This window comes from Calonectris borealis, chromosome 19, assembly GCF_964195595.1.
Source record: "Calonectris borealis chromosome 19, bCalBor7.hap1.2, whole genome shotgun sequence".
NCBI classification, from domain to species: Eukaryota; Metazoa; Chordata; class Aves; order Procellariiformes; family Procellariidae; genus Calonectris; species Calonectris borealis.
The window spans coordinates 92,346-116,709 of NC_134330.1; the positions used below are offsets into that span (position 1 = coordinate 92,346).

General features: G+C 48.1%; 1 long non-coding RNA gene across 1 annotated transcript; it reads left to right on the forward strand.

Moving 5' to 3' along the window:
* Positions 1 to 4,842: 4,842 nt before the first annotated feature.
* Positions 4,843 to 21,679, forward strand: LOC142090409 (uncharacterized). The gene is made up of 3 exons (XR_012676523.1): positions 4,843 to 7,236; positions 10,938 to 11,067; positions 16,855 to 21,679. It is a non-coding gene; the product is annotated as an uncharacterized LOC142090409 (long non-coding RNA).
* The last annotated feature ends 2,685 nt before the right edge of the window (positions 21,680 to 24,364 follow it).

Sequence of the window (24,364 nt, forward strand, 5' to 3'; positions counted from 1 at the left end):
AGCGAGCAAAGAGACGCGCCCCACCGCGCATGCGCGGCTCCCGAGATGCAGTACCGAATTTCGGTCGCGTGGTGGCAGCAGCGAGAGCGGACAGAGCGCCCCACCGCGCATGCGCAGCTCCCGGGATGCAGTACCGAATTTCGGTCGCGTGGTGGCAGCAGCGAGCGCGGACTGAGCGCCCCACCGCGCATGCGCGGCTCCCGAGCTGCAGTACCGGATGTCGGTCGCGTGGTGGCAGAAGCGAGCACGGACAGAGCGCCCCACCGCGCATGCGCGGCTCCCGAGCTGCAGTACCGAATGTCGGTCGCGTGGTGGCAGCAGCGAGCGCGGACAGAGCGCCCCACCGCGCATGCGCGGCTCCCGAGCTGCAGTACCGAATTTCGGTCGCGTGGTGGCAGCAGCGAGCGCGGACAAAGCGCCCCACCGCGCATGCGCGGCTCCCGAGCTGCAGTACCGAATTTCGGTCGCGTGGTGGCAGCAGCGAGCGCGGACAAAGCGCCCCACCGCGCATGCGCGGTTCCCGAGCTGCAGTACCGAATTTCGGTCGCGTGGTGGCAGCAGCGAGCGCGGACAGAGCGCCCCACCGCGCATGCGCGGCTCCCGAGCTGCAGTACCGAATTTCGGTCGCGTGGTGGCAGCAGCGAGGGCGGACAGAGCGCCCCACCGCGCATGCGCGGCTCCCGAGCTGCAGTACCGAATTTCGGTCGCGTGGTGGCAGCAGCGAGCGCGGACAAAGCGCCCCACCGCGCATGCGCGGCTCCCGAGCTGCAGTACCGAATTTCGGTCGCGTGGTGGCAGCAGCGAGAGCGGACAGAGCGCTCCACCGCGCATGCGCGGCTCCCGAGCTGCAGTACCGAATGTCGGTCGCGTGGTGGCAGCAGCGAGCGCGGACAAAGCGCCTCACCGCGCATGCGCGGCTCCCGAGCTGCAGTACCGAATTTCGGTCGCGTGGTGGCAGCAGCGAGAGCGGACAGAGCGCTCCACCGCGCATGCGCGGCTCCCGAGCTGCAGTACTGAATTTCGGTCGCGTGGTGGCAGCAGCGAGAGCGGACAGAGCGCCCCACCGCGCATGCGCGGCTCCCGAGCTGCAGTACTGAATTTCGGTCGCGTGGTGGCAGCAGCGAGAGCGGACAGAGCGCCCCACCGCGCATGCGCGGCTCCCGAGCTGCAGTACTGAATTTCGGTCGCGTGGTGGCAGCAGCGAGGGCGGAGAAAGCGCCCCACCGCGCATGCGCGGCTCCCGAGCTGCAGTACCGAATGTCGGTCGCGTGGTGGCAGCAGCGAGCGCGGACAAAGCGCCCCACCGCGCATGCGCGGCTCCCGAGCTGCAGTACCGAATTTCGGTCGCGTGGTGGCAGCAGCGAGAGCGGACAGAGCGCTCCACCGCGCATGCGCGGCTCCCGAGCTGCAGTACTGAATTTCGGTCGCGTGGTGGCAGCAGCGAGAGCGGACAGAGCGCCCCACCGCGCATGCGCGGCTCCCGAGCTGCAGTACTGAATTTCGGTCGCGTGGTGGCAGCAGCGAGGGCGGAGAAAGCGCCCCACCGCGCATGCGCGGCTCCCGAGCTGCAGTACCGAATTTCGGTCGCGTGGTGGCAGCAGCGAGCGCGGACAAAGCGCCCCACCGCGCATGCGCGGCTCCCGAGCTGCAGTACCGAATTTCGGTCGCGTGGTGGCAGCAGCGAGAGCGGACAGAGCGCTCCACCGCGCATGCGCGGCTCCCGAGCTGCAGTACTGAATTTCGGTCGTGTGGTGGCAGCAGCGAGCGCGGACAAAGCGCCCCACCGCGCATGCGCGGCTCCCGAGCTGCAGTACCGAATTTCGGTCGCGTGGTGGCAGCAGCGAGAGCGGACAGAGCGCTCCACCGCGCATGCGCGGCTCCCGAGCTGCAGTACTGAATTTCGGTCGCGTGGTGGCAGCAGCGAGGGCGGAGAAAGCGTCCCACCGCGCATGCGCAGCTCCCGAGCCGCAGTACCGAATTTTCGTCGCGTGGTGGCAGCAGCGAGCGCGGACAAAGCGCCCCATCGCGCATGCGCGCCTCCCGAGCTGCAGTACCGTATTTCGGTCGCCTGGTGGCAGCGTCACCTCACCGACCCTTTCCTGACGTTTCCGCAGGGCCAACCGTGACCCGTCTCAGCCCGAATCGTACCACCCACAGGTGGTAACGACTCACTGCGGGTACAGGGCTTAGATTTCTCTGCCCTTTTCCCACTCGCATCCCAGGCAGAAATACTCATTGCCTCTGCACCAGAAAGCATCCAAGTGGCTCCAGCTTTTCAGTCCTTGCATTTGACTGCTTTAAAAGACCAGTGGTTGTTCCTGTCCATGCCCACACCCCATTCCCTAGGGAGTAGAAGCAGAACAGGGAACCTGTGGAACAGGTTTCTTTTTTCCTGGAGTAAGCCCCAGGGATTGCTGTTATCAGTCTGCATGTGGCATAAGTGTTGTGGGAGGGACAGCAGCAAATCAACATATGCTGGAGAGAGATTTAAAAAAAAAAATAAGGCAACACAGATGACATCCTGAAGGCAGGAGAGAAGAGACTGAAAGCTGCTTTGTGTGAGAGGAGCAGCTATGTTTATCGGCGCAGACCAGATGCAAATGGCTGATCTGCAAATGAGTGATACGCTGGTGATCTTTGGGCTTTGTTGTGTTGTTTGCACCTTTCCTCACCTCTGTGCTATGAATAATCTGCTGTCATCATCCTGCACACACGCAAGGCTTCCCGTGAAGGGCTTGTCACTTAGATAAGAGACACTGCACGATGTTACTTACCACCCTGCCCTCCAGCGTGCAAAGTAATTAGACATGAAGCAGGGAAAGCAAAGAGGCATGTTGGTATATTAGATGGCCTCAGCAGATGACCATAGAGCCCTGGAGGTTCCATCTTTGCTCTGTACAGGAGCATAGCTCTGCACTCCTTGCCACTCCTGCCAGCAAGCATCGCAGTTGCACTTTGCTGCCTGCAACACGCAATACTTAGCAGCCTGGATGGGCTATTCTGCCAATGCGTTGGGTGAGCAGCTCGGTTCCTTTGGCTGCCTAATTTACCTCCTTAAAACAATCACTTCAACACTTGGTTTCTTTATTTCAGACCCCTCTAAATATCTCCTGGCCTGCAAGCCATTTTCAGCTAGCAATACAGCTGAACTACAGTGCTGGTAGAAATCTAGCTGTCATCTTGCTTTGATGTCAAAACGCTTTTGTAACTTGAACTCCTGATTGTTTTGCCATCAAGACTGCAAGGCAAGAAATACGCTTCTACTTGAACAAACAAGACACCTGCCAACTAGCTGTGCACAGTGATAGGTGGCTGCCTGCGACTGACACCTTTTTCTGCTAAAACCAGAGCATGGTTTCCCTGTGAAGAGCCATTGGCAGCGCAAAACGTACCTCAGCTTTCCCTGCACTGGCTCCCCAGAGAACAGCAGCTTAGCTCGACTGGAGTGTGCAGCAGCCTGCTGTCGTCCCAGTCCCTTGCCCTTGAGAAAGTGGCTGCCTGTAGCAGCGGCAGAACCGTTCCTGCGCAGAGGGGAAAGGAATGGCTTGGTGTCAAGCTCTGCAGGCTGCCTGTGTCCCGTGCAGAGTCGATGACCTCGGCAGCCTATGCAAAGGGTGAAGCTAGCAACCTGAGGTGTAGCAGTTTCTGCAACAACCATACTTTCCACCCTACCTGGACATAGTAAGAGGTGAGAGAAAGGGGCCTGCTGGGTGCCTCGAGAGGCAGAACTGCCGTAGATTGTGCCGTGGCTGTTTCGCTCATTGCCTTCAGCAGAGTTACCTCCCACAGGTTGGGAGACAGGTATGTTTGCACAGCGTGAGTACTGCTGCTTACAGAGCAAAGGGCACTATAAAGCAGCAATGAAGAACAAGGATGGCCTATCAAGACAGTAGGAATGACATGGAGAGCCTAAAACATTAGCCAGGCAGGGCTTGCAACTAACCTGTGTTGTGGTTTAATCCCAGACAGCAACTAAGCACCAGTGATATGGGGGAGAGAATCACAAGGGCAAAAGTGAGAAAACTCATGGGTTGAGATAAAAACAGTTTAATAATTAAAAAGAAACCGCCACCGCCACTACCACTTCTAAGGAAAAGAAGAAAAAAACAAACCACAGAGAAAAATAAAACCCAAGACAGACAAGCAGTACAAATTAAAACAATTGCTCGCCACCAACTGACCGATGCCCAGCCAGCTGTGGCCCAGCAGCAGCCCCCCAACAACCCCCCTCCTAGTTTTATTATTGAACATGATATCATATGGTCTGGAATATCCCTTTGGTTAGTTGGGGTCAGCTGTCCCAGCCGTGTCCCCTCCCAACTCCTTGCGTCCCCCCAACCTGCTTGCTGGCAGGGCAGGGTGAGGAGCAGAACAGCCCTTGGCACTGTGCGAGCGCTGCTCAGCAATAAGTAACACATCCCCTGGGTTATCAACACTGTTTTCAGCACAAATCCAAAACGTAGAAGGAGAGTGGGGTGGGAGTGGGGTGCAGGGAAGTGTGTGGGGCTGTTGGAGTTTGAGTGGGGAGCAATGGGTGGGTTGAGGGTGCAGGCAGCGGCCCAGGGGTCCGGAGTCATCTAAAAGGGGTAAGAGAGTAAAGAAATCTCTGACACAGAATAAGAGGTGCAGAAGGGGTCCTAAAAGGATTAGGCAGGCAAAAGAAGGCTCTGGGGTGCATCTCCTGGCATGCTGCACAGACGAACGTAACCGATTGGAAGCCGAGTGCCAGAAAACTTCAACTCCCGGCATGCCGCGTGGAACAACATGGCCGACCGGAAGTCAAGCGCCGGAAGACTACGCCTCCCGGCATGCCGCGGAGAACAAAGTGCCCGGCCAGCATCCCTACGCCGGAGGACTACATCTCCCGGCATGCTGCAACACGTATTGCTGTGGGAGGTGTCACGCTAGGCAGAGGTCGTTCTTCCGTCCAGACCCGGAAGACACTTTGGAGCGCAGAGCCTCCAGAACGGCTCCGAACTGCTCTAACCCTGCCACTCCTGCTGTGACCCTCCCCAGGGATTCCCCCACGATTCACCGCTTCGACGCGGCCCCGACCTGGCCCAGGTCCGTGTCCAACTGACCTACGGCTACTACGACTCCTCAGTAAGCTTCCCCCCGTCGGCCCCCTCTGGCGCAGCCCCGGCAGCCTCGCATCGCTTCCGTGCGGCCGCTCCATGATTCCGGCCCCTCGTCAACGCAGTGCACCGCCCTGCTGCGGCCCCGATACTGCGGCTTCCCCCGTGACTCTAGGTTGGTTCTCTCCTTGCTCGTTGCGTGGCGGGACCCCCACCTTTTCTGTCAAGTTGCCCGGGACGTTCCCGTCTGCCCCCCCTGGGACGGGCGGGACTCGCTGCCCGAGCACAAAACCGCTGTCGACGTTCACCTACTTCACGGTTGCAGCCGTAGTTCTGGTCCTGGCCGGTGATGTTTGGCAAGTCCCTGGTGCACGACTGTCCCGGGGGGGCTGCGCACCCTTACCCATCTGCCTGCAGCTGCAGTCCCATCCACCAGCCCCTTGCTCCAGAGTTGCCGTCCATCAGAAGCACATGAGCCATTGCCATTAACCCCATGAGGGTCAGCTGGGTCTGCCAAAGCAGCTGAGAGCTGCCAGAGAGCTGTGCCCCAGCTCCTGAAAATGCCATGCTGAAAGCTAAATAGAGAGACCTGCATTGTGCAAGGAGGAGTAGTATTAAGAGGACGAGAGAACAAATGGAGAACTTTGTAGTGCAACAAAAAGAAAAAGGTGAAACGCCAGGGGGTAACACACAAATGGATGACTCTGGGAGCACAGAAAGGCAAAAGAATGGCCCAGTGGCATGCCAAAAGGAAATCGGAAAACCCTGAAGCGCACCAAAAAGCACCTGGAAAAGTCTGGCACAGAAAGGAAGGCTAAACAGAAAACTTTGTCACACCTTGCATGACAAATGTCAGGCCTTGGTACACACCAAAATGCCCCCAAAGCATGCAGTGGGGCTGATGGGAAGTCACCTGTCCGTATGGAAATTCCAACTCCCACCTTCACCACAGAAGACCCCAGCCCTTGGCTCCAGACACACCAGGAATGTCTCAGGGTGCTGACAGATAATCCAGGAGCGGCTTTCAGGACCTTGCACAGCACTGGAGGGACCCTGGCTGCCCTCAGGATGATGCAAACAGTTCCTAACAGCCAAATGTCCGTGGCAATGCGAGAGAAATTCCCTGCAGCCCTGTGAACAGCACAGGGGTTGCTCTAGAACCTTTCGGAACCTTAAAATGATCTAAGAGCTCTTAGGACTGGTCCCCATCTCCTCAGACACAATGTGTAATGTCCTCCCTGGAGCTCTGTGTTGAGACACTTTTTACTGATTGCAAAGGGACATGGAATTGAGTGGCCCCCACAGGAAGCTGCTGCTGGGCACAGCCTCAGCGGCACACCCGAGAACCAAGCCCACGGGAGCTCCACTCACGAATGATGACACGGCATGTCCATCAGAGACTGTCGGTACTGAGGCCAGGAGAAGCTGGGTGCGTCCCCCACAGGGTGGTGGTAATGCTGCGCAGCGTGTGAGCCCAGCTGCACGGAAAGGAGACAGGCCCTTGCCCTGCAATTAATTCAGTACCTCCCTGGTTTGGTAACTCGGGTGTCAGTGAGGCTGTGCTGTGACATCGTTACTTGTACTTCGCTTTCTTTAAACAAACAAAAAAACCCTCCATCCTGGGGATTATCTCCATTACCTAGTTTATACTGTGACTGCTCAGACCATCGTAATAGCTCTGTAAAGAGAAAGGTGGATGGGATGGTGAGAAGGAACTAGTTATCCTAGCTTCACTGCCTGAGCAAGCCTGCCTGTGTATTTCACCCTGAGGCCAGAAAGAGAGAAGTGATTTGCCCAGCATGGCTGAGCCAGCCTTTGTCAAAGCTAAGTTAGCACTTGGCCATAGCTGGCTTCTGGCCTGCAGGCAAAATGCCAGTACCCCGGCTCAGTTTGTATGTATTTGCAAAGTATAACACAGAATATCCACTTCTTCTGTACTCCTGCATCCAAAGTAAGGGAGTGAGAATATGACAAGCAACCGAGAGCACTTTGCAGATATATGGTCCTAGAAGAGTTTTGCTCATGCTGTCGGGGGTTTCAGAGAGTTGTTCTGAGAGATTCAGAAGATGTGATGAAGTCACAATGGCTGCGTATGTTTGAGGCCGGAGTCATGCAGTATCGTTTTAGCTGCATTCCTCAGCTTCTTTCTTTGGCTTGTATTGTAGGTAACGATTAAAGTTATTTTGTGGGCAGTAGGTCTGGATTAAGAGGCTCTGACCTACCTTGGGAGACGTTAATGTCCCATCTGTAGTTCTTTGGGGGTGTGTAAAGTGATTGAGTTGTAAAACAAAACACTTGAGGAGATTTTTGTTTTAAAACCAAATAACTCTCTAGATGTGCACAGCACAGCTGCTGTGGCTATGGTAACCTTTGCTCTGATGGTCCAGAAGTGAGCAAAAGGAGGTGGTGCTGGTGTGGAAGGGGCTGTAGGAGCCGCTGCTGAAAGAAATACTGTTCATTCAGATCCTTGCAGCCTGACACATCTTGCTTGACTTCCCTCTGTGCTGTGTCTTGACTGAGGACAGAGTCCATGGAATCTAGGTTCTGTAGTATTTACCTTGCGCTGTCTCTTGGGCACTGGAAGGGTTTAGCAGACTCTTGCTTGCTGCCTGTTTAGCTGTCACTGGCCTTTCTTGGTATGGGACCAGCCATGATGGGGCTGTCAAATCCAGCTTTTCCAAGCTGTTTCACTGTAGCTTCCTCTGTCTTGACTGCCAGATTCACACAAGAGACATGCCTGCTCTACTTTGTTGCATGGGCAAAGGATCTTTCCCACAGAGGCTTTTCTGCATTGCATATTTACTTAGCCAGTCTCCTCTCTGGAGAGAAGGCAGGGCTTCATGACTTAATAACCTTCATTTGGAGCCAGTTGTTGCCTTTCTTAGGAAAATTGTGACATGGTCGAAGGCTTAGCCTGCCCTTAGAAGCACAGCATGACTGACGAGGCGATCTGTGGAGCATGTGCCATCTCCAGAGAGGATTCAGTGACAGTTACTTGGGTTCTAGGAAGACAGCTGGTGACAGCTGGCGAGTTTATCCTTTTATTACCGTGGCTGTCAATGCTGCTGTTCTTCCCTTAGTTCCATTTCCATGCATGTCAGTGCTGCAGCTGTGCTAATTAAGTGCAAAGGATGAATTCACTCACTTGTTATTTCAGCCTCTTATAGATCCCATTAATGGGTCTACCTGGCAGAGACGAGAGGAGAGTTTGTTTGGTTTTTTTTTATCTTCCCCTCCCCCCCCCCTTTTGTAATTTGATTGATAAGAGGTAATTCTACAACTCAGTTTTCACTCCTGCTGAAGCTATTGTATCATGCTTAGCAGGGAAAGCTGCAAGTGAATGAATGCACATTGCATTCAGCTCTCAGGATCAGTTTCCCATCTGTCCATCTGCATTGCAGCACAAAATTAGAAAGCAGTCCTTCCAGCATGCAACTCTGCCCTGCATTTCCCCGACTGAGTTATTCAATCCTGAAATTGTCAATTTTGTCATCTTCTCAACTCTTCTTCCCAACCAACAAAATATATGTGAAAAGGAACTGGCTGCAGGCCGTAAAAGTATAACTGCAAGTACTGAATGAAAGCTGAGCTGAGCTTCCCGGTCTTTTCACAGCTTTCTTGCTAAACTCTTTGGCCTCACTGGCTCTCAATTCTCTATGGGAGAAGGAGCCTGTAAAAGCCGCACAGAAGCATTTGCTGGCAAGGGCAGAGTAGCCTTCCCTCCCCTCAGCTGCAGGTTTTGTTACCCCCTCTTTGGCATCCACAGTGGTGTACTGAGCTGAGTCGAGCTGAGAATGGTGGGAGAGAAGTTAAGTCTAAGGACTGGAGTCACAGGTGGCAACAGAAGCCTTGGTACTCCAGGCTTTTTTTGTTGCCTCTTTTTTGAGGTAAGCGAAGCTTACCTCCTGCTTTCAGGGGAATTAAACTCCTCTTCCTTCCAGCCTTTGCCTGCCTCTGTGGCACACTCAGGAGATGGCTGTCACTGTATAGGGACACGTGACCCAGCAGGGACCCTGTTTTGATCCAGTTGTGACTGCACTTCTAAAGTTACCCCCAACACTAAAGTGGAGGAAAGTGCCACCTTCTCCCTGAGGACTGCTGAGTAGCTGTTGGCAAGTCTTCCTGAGCAACTTACTAATGTGGTTTGCAGAGTTTTGGTAACAAGATGTGGGGGGGACCAGATGGAACGCAGCTCCTGTTTTTCCAGCAGTCATACCTCCTGGTCCTTTGCAGCCTGAAATGATATGTAGCCTGGTCAGTCTTCATGTTAGGCGCTGAAGCACAGCCTATCTGCTGATAAAGTATTTTGGTTGCGTTAACCCATGTATCTCAGCCACTTAACTTCTTACAGTTATTCTGATGAAGCACAGACCTTTTAGAAGTCAACTCACCTGTGGCTTTCTCATCGCCCCACCAACACTGACTCTGGTATCATCTTTGATTTCCAGTTTGCAGATTCCGAAAAGTAAACCCCTCTTTCCATCTTGTTCCCTGCCCACTAAACTTGCCACCTGTCAGCTCTCACCTTACACAGTCAGAATGCTCTTAAGGACTGGGACAGACTTGGCTCTCTGTACTGCCTCAGTATGGTGGAGTCCTGATTCTTTATTGAATTTCCTCACTGACTGGATAAATTCCATAGCTTGTGTAATGTAGGAGGTCTGGAACAGACATTCCCAGATGTTTTGGGTCATGAGTGAATGCAAGCAGCCAGCCACTGTTCCCTTTAAATTTGGAATGAGAACTGTATTCAATGATGGTATACCCAGTTTCATGGACCTGCTGTGAATCACTTACCTGCATCCTTCCGACTGCCAGTGGGCTGCAGAGCATAGCTGGGAATGCCAATGAGATGATCTAATTGTCCCATCTGGTTTTAAAATCTAGTGAGTGAGACGTATAGGCATTACTTTAACTTTCATAGTCGTGCCTGATACATTTAAGCAGCACAGAGGCTGCTTCAAAGAGCCTTCAGAATGTCTTTTGTGTGGTAATAAATTAGTAAGAATACAGTAAATAATGTGGAACAGGAATATTTACAGAGTATATATTTGCCCCCAAACCTCTGAAAGGCTCGGTAAGAGAGGAGTATCCCTGCTGCTCACTGAGATACAGCACCCTGAGACAGATGCAGCAGATGTTTAACAAGCTTTAACAGCCCCCAGACAATAATTCAGGACCAGGTCTGAGGGGTACTGTGTACAATGGAAGGCAATACTGGGAATTTTAGAATGTCAGAAGAGGGTCATTTCCAAATGGTAGGTGGGCCAAAATAGAAGTAGCAAGAGTGTCCAAAAAGTGCCAGTGCAAGCTCCTTGCTTCTGTGTTTTGTCCAAATGATGGTGCCTCTATTGACACAAACCTCTGCAGATTCAACAGGGGCTGGTCTCAGAGAGGAGCATGATACCAGATTAATGGCTGCTTCCTCCAGAGTTTGGCATTTTTCATGTTGGCTCAGCTTGGTTTGGCTTGCATTTTCATCGTTACTCTGATTACATTCCCAATTGGGTCAGTAGGTACCATTGGAAAGAAATAATTTGCATTCTTCACCATGGCGTAATTTACAGATTCCTGACTTTTAGGTTGTAGTCTTCTGTGCGAGATAAGGAACAGGGGAGGAAGAGGGCATGGAAGATCATTTCATTCGGACTTTAATTCGCACCTTCCCAAGATGCGGGCTTTGTTTCTAAGTTTGTTGGCTGCTGCAGAGCTGCTCGAGGGAGATGACCAGATGTCTGCGTTTTGCCTCTACTGTCTGGAATACAGGATGGTACCCCGTGTCCTGCTGAAAATTTCTACAAGGCTATTTTTTTTCCTGAGTTTTATTTGGGTCACAAGACTTTCCTTGTCTCTCCCTTTCAGTGATATCCAGACCAAGGCAGAGCCTTAGTAGACCGGGAGCTATCCTGCACCCATGACACCTAAAAAGGATGTGCCACCATAGTCCGCGGGATGCTTCTTCTGTTACAAGCTCCTTAAAGAAACCTAAGCGGTGAGTTTTCTCAAAGTGAATATTTTCCATAGGTGAATATCACAGCCTGACTGTCTGTACTATTTTAAATATCTAGTTCCTAAAGTTCATTTTCCTTCTCATTCAGCTATTCACTACGTGAGAGATGCTCTCTACTCCTGTTAGACAGCGCTATAAAGATATCTGGAGTTAAAATCTCACCCACCAAAGGCTGAAAAACAAACCGTTAATTGCAGTTGCTCTCATGAGAAACGGCTTTTCTCTCTCTCTCCTCCCTCTCTCTTCCCTCTCTCTCCCCTCTCGTCTCTCTTCTTTTTTAAACTAGGCAGTGCAGTTGCAATTCTTGCATTTAGCTGGTTGATTGTAGCTCAAATTGCGGATTTTACTTCTCTCTGCTTTACTCTGATCACTTTGTCATCTCACGATGCTAGAAATATGCCATCTCTTACTCTCAAATGCTATGCTCTCGGGCATTTGCATTCCATTCCGTTCTCCATAGATGCTTATGCTGTACACCTCACCATATTGGGTGCCTTCCAGTGGTGCACCAAGTGAGGTGGTTAACATCTGTCACTCTTCTTTTTTGAACTCCTCACCTTCCCTGGGGGAGAAGAGTGTGCCATGGAAATTTTGCTTTTGTAGAATGTTTTGACTCTGGACTTTTTCTTGGGAAGATTTAGTGTTATTTATTTTGGTGTGCTTTTTCTTTTTCTGCATCTCTAGGTTAGGGGAGATGCATTCAGAAGAATGCAACTTGTTCTTGGAAGGGCAGGAGAAGAGATGAGTGGTGATCCTAGTTTCAGGAGTGTGATCGAGAGCATTGGGAAGGCTCATTTCATAAATTTGAATCAGCCTGTAAGAAAGGCTGATTTTTAAAGCAAGAAAATGATCTACTGGTCATCTTGACCGGTGATTCACAGTACTCAGAAAATGTAATGCCTCAGATGTGGCAAACACTAAGTGCTATACAGCCTCTGGATTGGACTGGGAGATTAAAATTAATGACTTTGAACGTGTGGGTTGGGAATGCTGTGAAAAGACAGAGAGAGAGGTCAGTTTGATCTGTGGGGAAAGCAGGAGTTGCTTCCAAAATTTGAGTGTGGGTCAGGGCATACATTTGAAAGTTGAGCTGTGTAGTGTTCTGTCTGATTCCTTCTAGATTACAATAACAAAGACAGTGAGTATGATATGAATCTTGAAAAATATTTTAATATGCAATGATATTTTGATTAGGTTGAGGAGCTTTTTGGCACATGTGTACTGTAGTCAGTATCTACCTTCCCAGGCTTTGCATGGTCCTCTCGATGTAGCTGTAAGCGGCATTATTTATATTTAGGCTTGGGTGCATCATTTAAAAGTTTACATCTCCCTAGGTGTCTCTGTCTTGTTGACAAAGTGAGAGGTTCCTCCAGAGAGCCGTTCAGAGTACCGAGATTTACCCCAAATGTAGCCATCTTAAATGCTTTTGTAGGTGCTGTGTGACTATAATTCACAGGCTTCTGGCTTTCTCTTTATCTTATTCTGTTACTGAAGCTACCCCTTCTGCATTCAGGTTTCTCACGGGTTCTCTGGGTTTAAGTGTTTAGAAAGCATTTCATTTAGCCATCTGCTCAAGGCAGTATGCTGCAACTTGGAAAGTCATTCATGCTTGGTGTTAATAGATTTTGGTTTTTCCATTGATGTGGGGAACATTAGGTACGGATTCCTTTCAGCAGACATGGATGGAGCAGATCCAGAATTTTGAGAAAATGTTTCAAAGTCAATTTGGTTTTGGTAGGATTCTATTGAAAGTGCTAAAGATGACCTAAATTGCTAGGGATGGACCATAGGTGCAGAATTGAAGGGACGCTAACCTCTAGCAGGGAAAAGAGGAAGCAATGGATGAGCAGGAACAACACATTTGATAGGAGTTTGAATGACTTGACCGAGGTCACATACCAAACTCACAGCAGAGTTGGAACAAGAATCAAAGGTACCAATTTCTTCTGCAACATCTTCATCTTGGGACCTTCAGCCATTCATTTCAATGCTCCAGTGAGGTGCTATGCAGGTCAGAAGTGGGGGTTACGAGAGACTCGGTTAATTACTTGTTTACCAGAATCTCTTTGCTTAGGCACATCCGTTCAGAGTGAACCCTTCTAATTACTGGCCTTCTGATCGCAGTGTTTCTCACTGATTGTTGTCAAAAGCATGCACAGCGATACTGTGGTTCTAAGTTGCAGTGGGCATCTTGTTACAAAGCTTGCTGCTTTGTAAATATGTGGAATCATCGTGCTGGTAATAGCACCGTCCGTCCATTTCCTGCCCCCTTCCCCTCCGCTTCTTGGCTGTTTGTATGTTTATATTTGGTGAAAATAATATCCCTTTGCCATAAAGAGCGCAATGTCCAAGCTGCGACTCGCATTACCGCATTTTGTTTGCTGCTGCTGTCACATAGCCCCTGCAGGTCATAATTTACTGTGGGTGTCATCACAGAACAACCTTGCTGTCCCTGTTATTGTTATTGGGTCCAGAAAGATGAGTTGCTGACCTTTCTCAAGCGCTATTTCTGTTGACTACTAAAAACCTTCAGAACAAAGTTGTGTGTTTCTTAGTGGTATGAGCCAGATTCTTTATCTGCCTGTGAGCTTTCTGAATCTTAGTGCATCTGTGAAGGTAGCTCTAGGTATTTCAAAGGAGAGCCTAGCTTACTCTGCATATACTCTGAGGAACAGTAAGCTTCAGACCCTGACTACTAATACTAAGTACTACTGATTAATCACATTCACGTAGCTTCCAGTTTGCTTGTAACAGAAGAGTGAGCTCACCTCTGCTTGCGAGCTCCCACGTAGAAAGCGTACTGCTGACCACCACATAGACTGCCTACTGTTGGTGTGGGCAGCCCAATGCTGGCCTATGCTGTAAGGAGCTCATTAGGAATGCAATAGCAGGGCTGGAATAAAGGTGTTGTGTATTCCACTGGTTTCAGGATAACAGTTGCCAAATGCCTGGTATTCTGCTCTGCATCTCAACTCTTTTGGGTATTACTTGCAATGCTAATTTGGAGCAAAGCTCCCAAGCTGTACCAAGCCATACAGGATATAGGTAAAGGAACTGCCAGTTCCACAATCCTGCAGATTATGGAAGAAAACCCCACCTTTCTAAATACATCATGGGGTATGGGGAGGTGAAATTTCTGGAAAGATTTGATGTTGATGTTCAGAAGATTGTGGCTGAGTGTTTCCCTGCTTTTCCATCATCCCTTTCTAAACGACCTGACTTCCGCTTCAAAGATTTCTTCTTCTATACAGGGGTGACGGATACCAGCAGGGGTTGGTCCTCTGGTTTAGCTGTAGTATCTGTTGCTGGGGTTTCGGTAGCTGCAGTGCTTGTCATGGGGGTTGGAGTAACTGCAGTGACTGTTGCCAGGGTTTGAGTGGCTGCAGTGCCTGTCGCGGGGATTGGCGAAGCTACGGTGACTGTTGCCAGGCTTTGAGTAGCCACAGTGTTTGTCGTGGGGGTTGAAGTAGCCGCAGTGCCTGTCGTGGGGGTTTGAGCAGCCATCGTGTCTGTTGCCGGGGTTGATCTCCCGCTGCCCGCCGCTCCGCCCGCCCCGACGAGGCACCGCTGTTTGCCCTCCCTCTTTTCTTGTTCCTGAGGGTTGATCTCTGGACAGTATTCCTCAATAGTTGTTTAACCCTAAACAAGGCCTGAACCACATTCAGGAGACATAGCAATATGAACACGCTTGTTTGAACATCCCAAGGATATTCAAAATTCTAAGGGAATATTGTGGACATCTTCGTGAAGAGGACAGAAGAAAAAGGAGTTTTTGAAGATATGGAAGGGAAGATGAACAAGTCGGAGAAAGTGTTCCATCCTGTCTCCCCCTTAAATTCATTCTCTGAGGAGAAAAAAGTGTAATTACTAATAGTTTCTAAGAGGTGGTTCCTGAGGTACAGAGATGATGGGAGTGCCAAGTACAGATACCAGATTAGACTTAAAACCAATGATTTTATCATCTCATAAAACAGCAGCAAAATGATGATCTTGGCCCAGTTCCAAATAATGATAAACAGCACAAAAGGGAACATATACTGCAAGCAAGGTATTACATAACCCAACATTGAGAGCCAGCCCCGCAACTTTGACAGCCAATAAATCAACGTTGTGACCAATCAATATAATGAATGCTTATAACAATCTTGAACACACTTTGATCAGATTTATCGTTATCTCAACCCTTCGAGCCCCACGTTGGACGCCAAAAAGGACTGTCGTGGTTTAACCTGGCAGGCAGCCAAATACCATGCAGGTGCTCGCTCACTCCCCCTGTCCCCCCAGTGGGACGGGGAGAGAATCAGCAGGGTGAGAGTGAGAAAAACCCGTGGGTTGAGATAAAGACAGTTTAATAGAACAGAAAAGGGAAAATAATAATAATAATGATAGAATATACAAAATGAGTGATGCACAATGCAATTGCTCACCACCCGTGCTGACCGATAACCAAGTAGCGATCGGTACTTCCTGGATCATGCCTACCATTCATATACTGAGCATGACGTCACATGGTATGGAATACTCCATTGGCCAGCCGGGCTAGCTGTCCTGGCTGTGTTCCCTCCTCCCAGTCTAGCTTGGTAGTGGAGGGTAGTTGTCCTTGACAAGATACTTAGCAACAACTGAAAACATCAGTGTGTTATCAACATTCTTCTCATACTGAATCCAAAACACAGCACTAGGAAGAAATCTAACTCTATCCCAGCTGAAACCAGGATACATGGGAAAGTTTAAAATCAGAAGCATGAAGGGTCCCCATATTTTATCTGATTTTAGGGTGAAGGATGAGGAAGTCATATTAGTTTAATTCCATTGGGGAAGTCTCAAATATTTCTTTGCTGAGGGATGTATCTTAGGGCAGCGAGAAAGAGACAGATGGATAGGTGCACTCCCCCAGCTTCCTCCTTTCACAGCTGTCAGGGCACACGCTGAAGCAGCATGGAGGCAAAGCTCAGGCCTGATGCTAGAGGACTAAATGGGAAGTGTACAAAGCTGAGTCCTCGTCCAGCAGCTTAACCACTGGCGCTGTAGGCAGATCACTTCAGAAAATGCCTCCCTTTCTGTCCTGTCTGTAAAATGAGGATAAAAATACTGGCTTTCTTAAAGGATTTAGTGATCTACTCACAGGAAGAGGTATATGTATCGAAGGAATCAAGGATTAATTTGGTTCTATATGAAATGAGTTGAAGCAAGCTCATGGGCGAGCACACTGCCGCTTCCACATCTCTGTTCATCGCTCTGATGTTAATGCCTCACCATGGTCCAGCTAGCCTGTCCAGTGCTTCTAGGCTAGTGCCTTCCTGTTGCTTGCACTAGCACTTGGGTAGTGCCTAAGAGATGCTTATCAACAGTTGGGATCAAAGGTTTTTGATGAAGCAGAACACAAATGAGAAGAGAATACTTTTCTCTGCCTCTTTTTGTGAACGTTCTTGTAAGCCTAGATAAAGAACACCTTTCTTTGTCACTCATTTATTGGCCCATATGAGAGGATAACAGTCCTCTTCTATAGAATTGTTTCGGATTTTTTTTCACTCCCATGCAAGGCTCGTGACAGTGCTGAAGGTCATGAGTTTAAACCACCTTGATGACCTATGGGGGGAACCATTATGCTTAGGCAAAACGTGATTACTCCCTAGCGTGAAATGCACAGATAAGCTGTTCAAATAGTTGGTAAAAGCTGGGAACCATTATTCAAATAGTTGCCTGAGGAAGAGGGAGATGGTTTCTAGTTGCTTCCATTTTTCAATGTTGAATTCTGTGCACTCCCAGATAAATCAGTGTCCAGTGTCACCCAAGCCCCAGCCTTTGAATGCCAGCCATTGTGGAGGACCAAACTCTGTATGTGCCCAGCCAGGTAACTCAAGGCACGATGATAGGTACGCGATGGCCATGACTTGTTCTCTTTCTGTCTATACAAATGCACCCTCCCGCCGCCCCCCAAAATAACTTCCCGCTTAGTTTGGTCTGTCGGTTAACCAGCCAGCATTCCCAGTAGCTGGATAAAGGCCATCTGGACACCGATTGGCTCTCCATGTTCCAGATCATAATCTGTGAAGTGTCCAGTATTTATGGTACTGTGACCATAAATACTGTGACCAGCACTGATGTGGAAGCTCTCTCAGAGTTACCTGTGTGCTTATATCATCAGCATGCTATATCCTGTTATACTGCAGATGCCTGGGGGAGTGACTCTGCACTGAATGTGAATATTTTTAGTTTCAGTAACTTCAGACTGTCTAGGACAGTTGGTGCTGGCTAGAGATTAGCTCTTACTTCTTTAGGTATGCTTGAACTACACTAAAGTCAAGGTCTTACGATTCATCCAAATACCACTGTCATCAATGGGAGTCAGTCCTTTATTTTGTCTGTATCAAACAATGCAGTTAAGCAGAGGAATGGAGTTCAGTGTTGGAGAACCAGAACTTTGTGAAGGGTCTGGATGTAATTGTTGCACGTGAGAGGTGAAACAAGGAATGCTAGCGTAATATCAGTGCATTTGTACTGCCTTAAGTAATAGGAAACTCGGGTTTGTTCTTATAGCGGGTTTGCATTAAATAGATAGGTGTATTGTCAGAAGTAGTCTTTAGCATTGTTTTACTTCACTGGTAATACAGTTTAAGAATTTAAGAGAGGGTAATCACCTTGAGATTGTATCTCACCACTGCCCCCCTTTTATTGTTTCAACAGCTGGTTTCTGGGAATATACTGAAGTGGCCTTTAAGTTTAGTATCTACCATAAGGTTTTACATGTTTTCAGTGCCAAAGTTTGTATGTCCAAATGATGCTCTGGTATCCTTATTATTATAGTGGCTTGCTATAGCTGAAACATAGTCTCCCTGCTTGGTCCTCACTAGTTCCATGACTGCAAATTTATAAGCAGCTGAGATGGCTTACTTTTTAGCTCAGAATTCCCTGAACAACAATAAAGGGAGAACAGAGCTAGTGAATTAGAGCATGTTTAGCTATTTATGAAGGATCACATATGAAGCCAGAGTTGGAGGCAATGGCTCGATGGAAACAAAATGTGACTCCATTGAGGTCAAAGCAGTTACATCAGGATTCATCTGTAGCCCCCATTTATTTTTAGTTTTCGTGTTAACATTCCTTCTTATGTACTTATAGCATGCCCCTCCCAATATTCTCCTCACCCACTCAGTTTCCCTGTCCTTTCTCATGGCAGAGTGTTGGGGCTCTAGTTTAACTTATGGTCAGATATTTAAAACAAACAAAGAAGCAAGCAAGCAAGCAAACAAACAAAAAACAAACCAAAAGACACCTAACTGCCATTGCTGTTGGCAGAAGTTGGCTGGGAAAACATCCTAATAAATCCAGTACTTAGAATGTGCAATCAAATCTTCAAAATCAAGACCAAGACCTGCATTCTGATTATAGAGACATAACTGTAAATCTCAAGTAACTCTGCAGGAATTAGAATAACTCCACATTTATAGTGGAGTATTATAACTAGTATTATAGCTGAGACTGGAATTTGCCCTGTTATCTTTTAAATTACCAGCATAGCATATGCATATTTACCTTGATTAGGAGCTTCAGATCATTCCTTCCATTATGTTTAATTTGAATATGAAAGGTCTGGGTTCTGTCTTTGGCAGAAGTCTTCCCCAACCTTTCAGAAATCATATTACAAACATTACATGGCTGCCCTTGGTAAATGTCTGACTCTATTGCCAATTGCTGGTACAGTGAGTGATTTAATAAACATTAACCGTGTCACCTATGACACACAGGCCGAAACACCACAGCAGCCAAGGGCTAAAATTCTGCTGTTGAAAGAAGAGAGATGATTGCTCTCTCTTCGGGACTGTATCAGATTTGTACAGGTTTGCCATAGGCTGTAAGCATGTTTTAACACTCGTGATCTCCCTCCAAAAGGAGACATAATGAAATCGGTTTGCTGTAGAACAAGAAAGAGAGGGACAGGTCATAGCAAGCTGGGAAGGATAACAAGCTAGAAAAGCAGAGCGTTCAGGAAAAAGGGAACCCCAGTTGGGAAAAGAGACAAGCTGATACACTGGTCGGGCCGCTATCCAAACAGTGGGAATTTTATGTGGTACACAGGAATGTGTTCGAGAGTTTGTTAAGGATGCTTGAGGAGCTCATCAACCAGCATTATCAGAGAGGAAAGCCACTATCAAGCCCTGGCCTGATAAATGGTCAAAGACCCCTGAAGAATTCCATAATGGAAACTGGAGTAGTTTATGAAGTGTTTGGGGAATGCAGGGTGAGATAGTGGGGTACCTAGCAGTAGATTACACCCAAGGCATAAGCAAGAACAGCATGCTACTGGTCTCTTGACATTCCTGAAATTTCCCAGGTGCTTGGCAAAGGTGTTTCTTAGAATGAAGACAAAAGCAGACTCCAATTAGCTTATTCGGGAACCAAGCACTGGCCATTTTAGCAGGAGTTTTGCGTGTCTTTTGGCAATTCCACAGGGGGAGCTCCCCAGCCATGGAGGCATGCAGTGGTGTCCCAGCCTGATGGGATGCAGGATGCTAACCACGGAGCTGTCCCTTCCCATAGTGTTGGGCAACCCTGCTCCTTTCAAATGCAAAATCCAAAGGTCAATTACTACAGTAGCAAGTTTTCATCCTCTGTCCAGGGATTTGCTTGTGAGACCCTTGGCCTGGGTCACTCTCACAGTGCACCAGATCCCCGTAAGACTTGCAGTTACTTCTCCCTTTTGCCCACCTCTGCCCCGGTCTTGGAATTTCCAGTGGTGTCACCTCTGGCCCCCAGACAGGGTAAGCTGAGTGCTGTGGAAAATAATGGCTAATAATAAGCGACATTGTAAGATGCTGTGCATGATGAAGCAGGTGCTAAGGAGGAGATGTGATTAAGGAACTGGTTTTGGTGAAGTGACCATAGATTTTTTCCACTTCTTCTGTAACAGAGCACTTTGAGACAGGTGCAGACAAAAAATGTCCCATCGCTGAGGCCTTCCCCTTGGCTGGCAGTCCTGTGTAAGCTGGAGCTAGGCCAGAGTATCAGGTTGCCTTCTGACATGAAAAGCTAGAACTCTGATCTGGAAAGAATTGGAACTGCCCATGGAACGCTGTCAGACACACGATCAGACAGCGATTTGCTGAGGAGAGGATGACTGGGCCTCAGTGTTATCCGAGATCAGTATTGAGAAAACAAAGTTTGCAGCCATGGTAGCGACTGCTGTCTCTTAAATGTTACCCTTTACAGGGCTTGGCACCCTGAAGTGTACCAGAGACTGTTAGTACTTCTGTGGTGAGTGAACGGCGCCAAGGGAGCTGAAAGACCTTACACAAATCAGGGAATGGCTGTTGCTTTTGCTGCCTGTGGATATATGTGATTGCACATATATCTGCAGGCACATGCCTTGTGCATACGCTCTGTTACTTTCTGCCATCATCATTTCAGTGTTGTGATAACTTCCAGTGCCAAGCAAGGATGACACAGAAGAGTTGCCTGTCAGCTATGTTAAACAACTGAGGACTCTTGGCTATTAGCCCACACAAAGTGATTGTTATCTTTAGCTGTTTTCAAATAAGCTTTGCAGATTAGAACTAATGACCAAGATAAGTCACTAAGAACTAACTGATTTTTAATATTTAGAATGTTTATGCTTCCTTAGTTGCTAAAATCTTGTAATTTCACATGCCATCAGGCTGTGAAACCTCCCTGAGCAGTGATTGTTCACGTGTGCTCAACTCATCCCATTTTAGAATCGGCTTCTGTTATTTAAACTATCCAAAGTCTTTCTACACCAAAGGCACCTCTTGAAATCCTTGTTGCATAAATTCCGGTGGGTTACTTTTCTTTTAGATTAATCCATTTTAGTAGGTCGTGTTTTTTCAAGGTCTGAAATGAGTATGACTTAAGATGAGCCTAGAAAGAACTTATTTTCAGGTGAGGATTCCCCAGCTCATGCTTCAGCTCACAGATGCACATGGGCACACCTACGCATGTTATATGGGCAAATGATACTAGTCACACAAAGACACATGCACGCTCCTGTCAAAGTCTGTAAGATGTAGTGAATGTTGACCAAATTTGCCATATAGCTCTGTTTATTCCATCACATTCCATGTGATGGAATTTAGGGTTTTTTTCCTACCTTACAAACTCTCCCACCTTCTTGCTCCCCCAGATCCTCTGCCTGGGAACTTGATGTTAAAACACTACTGGAAAAATTTGCATGAAAGGCAGTCCTCTTGTTGTCCTGAATGACAAGACTGTAGTGGGAAAAGCGATGACTAGTGAGGCAAGAGAAAGATTTTATAAGGTTATAGAGAAGAAGGCGTGGAGAGGATTGAGAAAAGCTATAGGTAAAAGAAGGGGAGAGAAAAGGCAAGCTATTGAAACAAGCAAGGAAAAATGGTATTTCACTTTCTCTCTCAATGTCTCTTGGGGGGAGGAAGGATGGTGACACCTAACAAAGAATGGAAAGGTCAGCTGAAACTTACCAAGTTGCCAGATCATTGTGAGAAGAAAGGGAGCCTATCCCCTTCCTCAACTGGGCAGAACAACTCCACGATCAGTGGGCTGCGCTCCCCTACCCTTGTCACATTGGTTTCATCCAGGTACAGCCCCACCAGCTTTGGAGGGATACCTCCTCTGGCTGATGGGACTAAACAGACAGGCATCTATCTTCATATGCTGGCTAGTGAGAGATGATAGGCTTCCCTGCAGAGGCATAACTTCCAAAGGGTGAAATGTGAAAAGTCCTCTGATGTATCAGCTTGTTTTCTGCAATGCTTAATTGTCATTCCATATGTAAAAGCCATCAACAGTGCTGTCCTCCTGGATCAGTTCACAGAACCCAGTAACATATCCGAGCTACTGTGGAGTAGGAACTTGCTTCTTTGTTTATATGATCCTGGCTTTTTAAAGAAGCCTTATAGCAAACCGAAGTCACATCCACGTCCTGTCACCGCAGTTTAGGCAGAAGAGTGTAAAGGGCCTTTAAGCCTCAGTAGTCCCAGAGATTCAATAGCTTGCCCAATGATTGCTGGAAAGCCAGTGGCAGAGGGAAGACTAGAACCCAGTTGCTAGTCCCTGCTCTGACTGGTCTGCTAACGTGAATGAAAAGAGACTGGAGGAATTAAAACAGTTCATAAAATAAAACAAATGTACAAATGATGTCCAAAGGGGAACAAATCTGAAGTAAGGAAATCCGACAGCGAAGCACTTACCATATGCAGCTGTGTAGTGCACAATTGGTTTTAAGGGCTCTGGAATTACAACTGCAGCGTGCTGTGTTGATCGGCATGCGACACACTGGCAAGTCACATCAAGGCCACGAGCAATTCTTTTTGTGTGTGCGCTTGCCTTCTGGTAATAATCATGTTTCACACAGTAAGTGCAAAGCCTCTGGTCTTTTGCATATGCATCGATGTGGTTTGCGCTTGCTTTGGTACTGCATGTCTGTGTTTCTTGTGTCACACTGAAGTATAGCAAAACACTCAGGAGTATCTGTCTTTAAGAACAAAGCCAATCAGATAAAAATTTGGACACAGGCATATGCATCTTTTTGAGTCGGAGTTCAAGTGGACACGTACGCATTTCAGTGATGCAGTCATTCCCTCTGCTTTGCCTGATGCTGTGAAGCTGCCCGCTTAATCCAGTGCTTTTACAACCAGTATTTTTCATTTCTGCTTTGACACTGCCAGTCATTATAGTATGTTTTAAACACATATGCTGATTAATCCAAGCTGTCTTGTTGGCAGCAACCTAGCACTCTGAATCTTGTTCTCTAACTTCATCTCCTTATTGTTTAGAGGATTAATTTTGGAATACAAATGACAGCAAGCAGGAGTGAGCCACGGAAGATGCCAAGCACCGCTTGCTGGCATAGGGAACCGTTTCCCTGTGGAAGGCTTGAGCTGTCTTGCAGGTTGCTGCTTAAACTCTGGTGGCCCAGAACCTGTCGGAGGACGGGGAAAGAAGCCATGTAGACTGGCAAAATGTCACATCCTAACAGCTGGACATGTATCCTGGCGGCTGGTCATAGTCATCAAGATTCCAAGCCTAAACCTGTGAATGTGCCGAGAGCTAATGGGTTAAGCTGGTGGTTAGGATGGCATGCTGCCTTATGAATGGTGCCAGTGTTACAAGTACTTCTTCTATTATAGGACTACTGAGAGCTCCTAGTTATGCTGGATGCCGCCCAGTAATTCAAGGGGTAAAAAATAGCCCATGACCAAAACAGCTGACCGCCATATTCGGCAAGACAGTCAACGGGAAGGTGCTTTATCTGAGGGGATATTAACTGTATTCTGCATATAGGGGAAGTGAGGTAGAGGAGGGATGAAGGTGACTAGCACAGGGAAGATGTCTCTGACAGAGTGGTTGGAGCGACTTGGGCTACCACATTAAGCAGTTATGCCTGTAGTTTTAGAAGCGTCTAGCCTGGCATGAAAAATAAGAAAACTGCTGTCTTGAGAATGAATAAGAAAGAAACATTTCCCACCCTTAATCCATTGCATGTCTACGTCCAGTCTGTACAGTGCATTTCAGGCTCCTTTGGAACCAAATCTTGGTGGTGGTTGTTGTTAGTAATAAATGCCAAGACTGCTTCTTGGAGGAAAAGCCTGACTCAGCATCCCATACATCGCTGGCAGATCGCCTACTGACTTGGCCAGCCGGATCTCACCCGAGCCATCTTTACAAAGCACAGCATCTGGCAATGACCAAAAGCTGGTTGATTGTTTTCTTTTTTTAGCCAGTTTCCCAGTACAGAGTGGAAAAAGGCCATCAGAATCGGCAGAGGACAAGGGGATGTTAGGATGGGGCTTGGCAAAGAACAAATGGGCAAAAGCGAAGATACTGCTACATGACTTACTTCTTGCAGGGAAAATCGATTCTGTACCTTCCCAGAGCAATCCCAGCTGGAATGTGAGGGAGAGGAATAGCAATGTTTTTGACATAGAAGTTGCAGTCAGGACTGGCATAATTTGAAGAGCGCATGTTTACTTTACCAGAGGAGTATAAACAATCATGTTCTTCCATTGCAGATCCAATGCAGACTTGCTGCAAAATTGGCTGGCTCATGAACAAACTGCTCTCGCACAGCAGTAACCTCTTACTCGTCAGTATGAAGTGCACACACATGCAGATGCTTGGTTTAAACATTAGAGAAACCTTTTGCTAAGGGCCAATTACCAGAAGGGACAGAATTTGTGACATACTTTCTCTAGACTTAAACTCTTGAACAATAAACACTCATGCAGTAAGCCTTTCTATGGGAGTCTTCTCCAGAAGAAGGCATTTTGCAGGTCACTGGGAAATG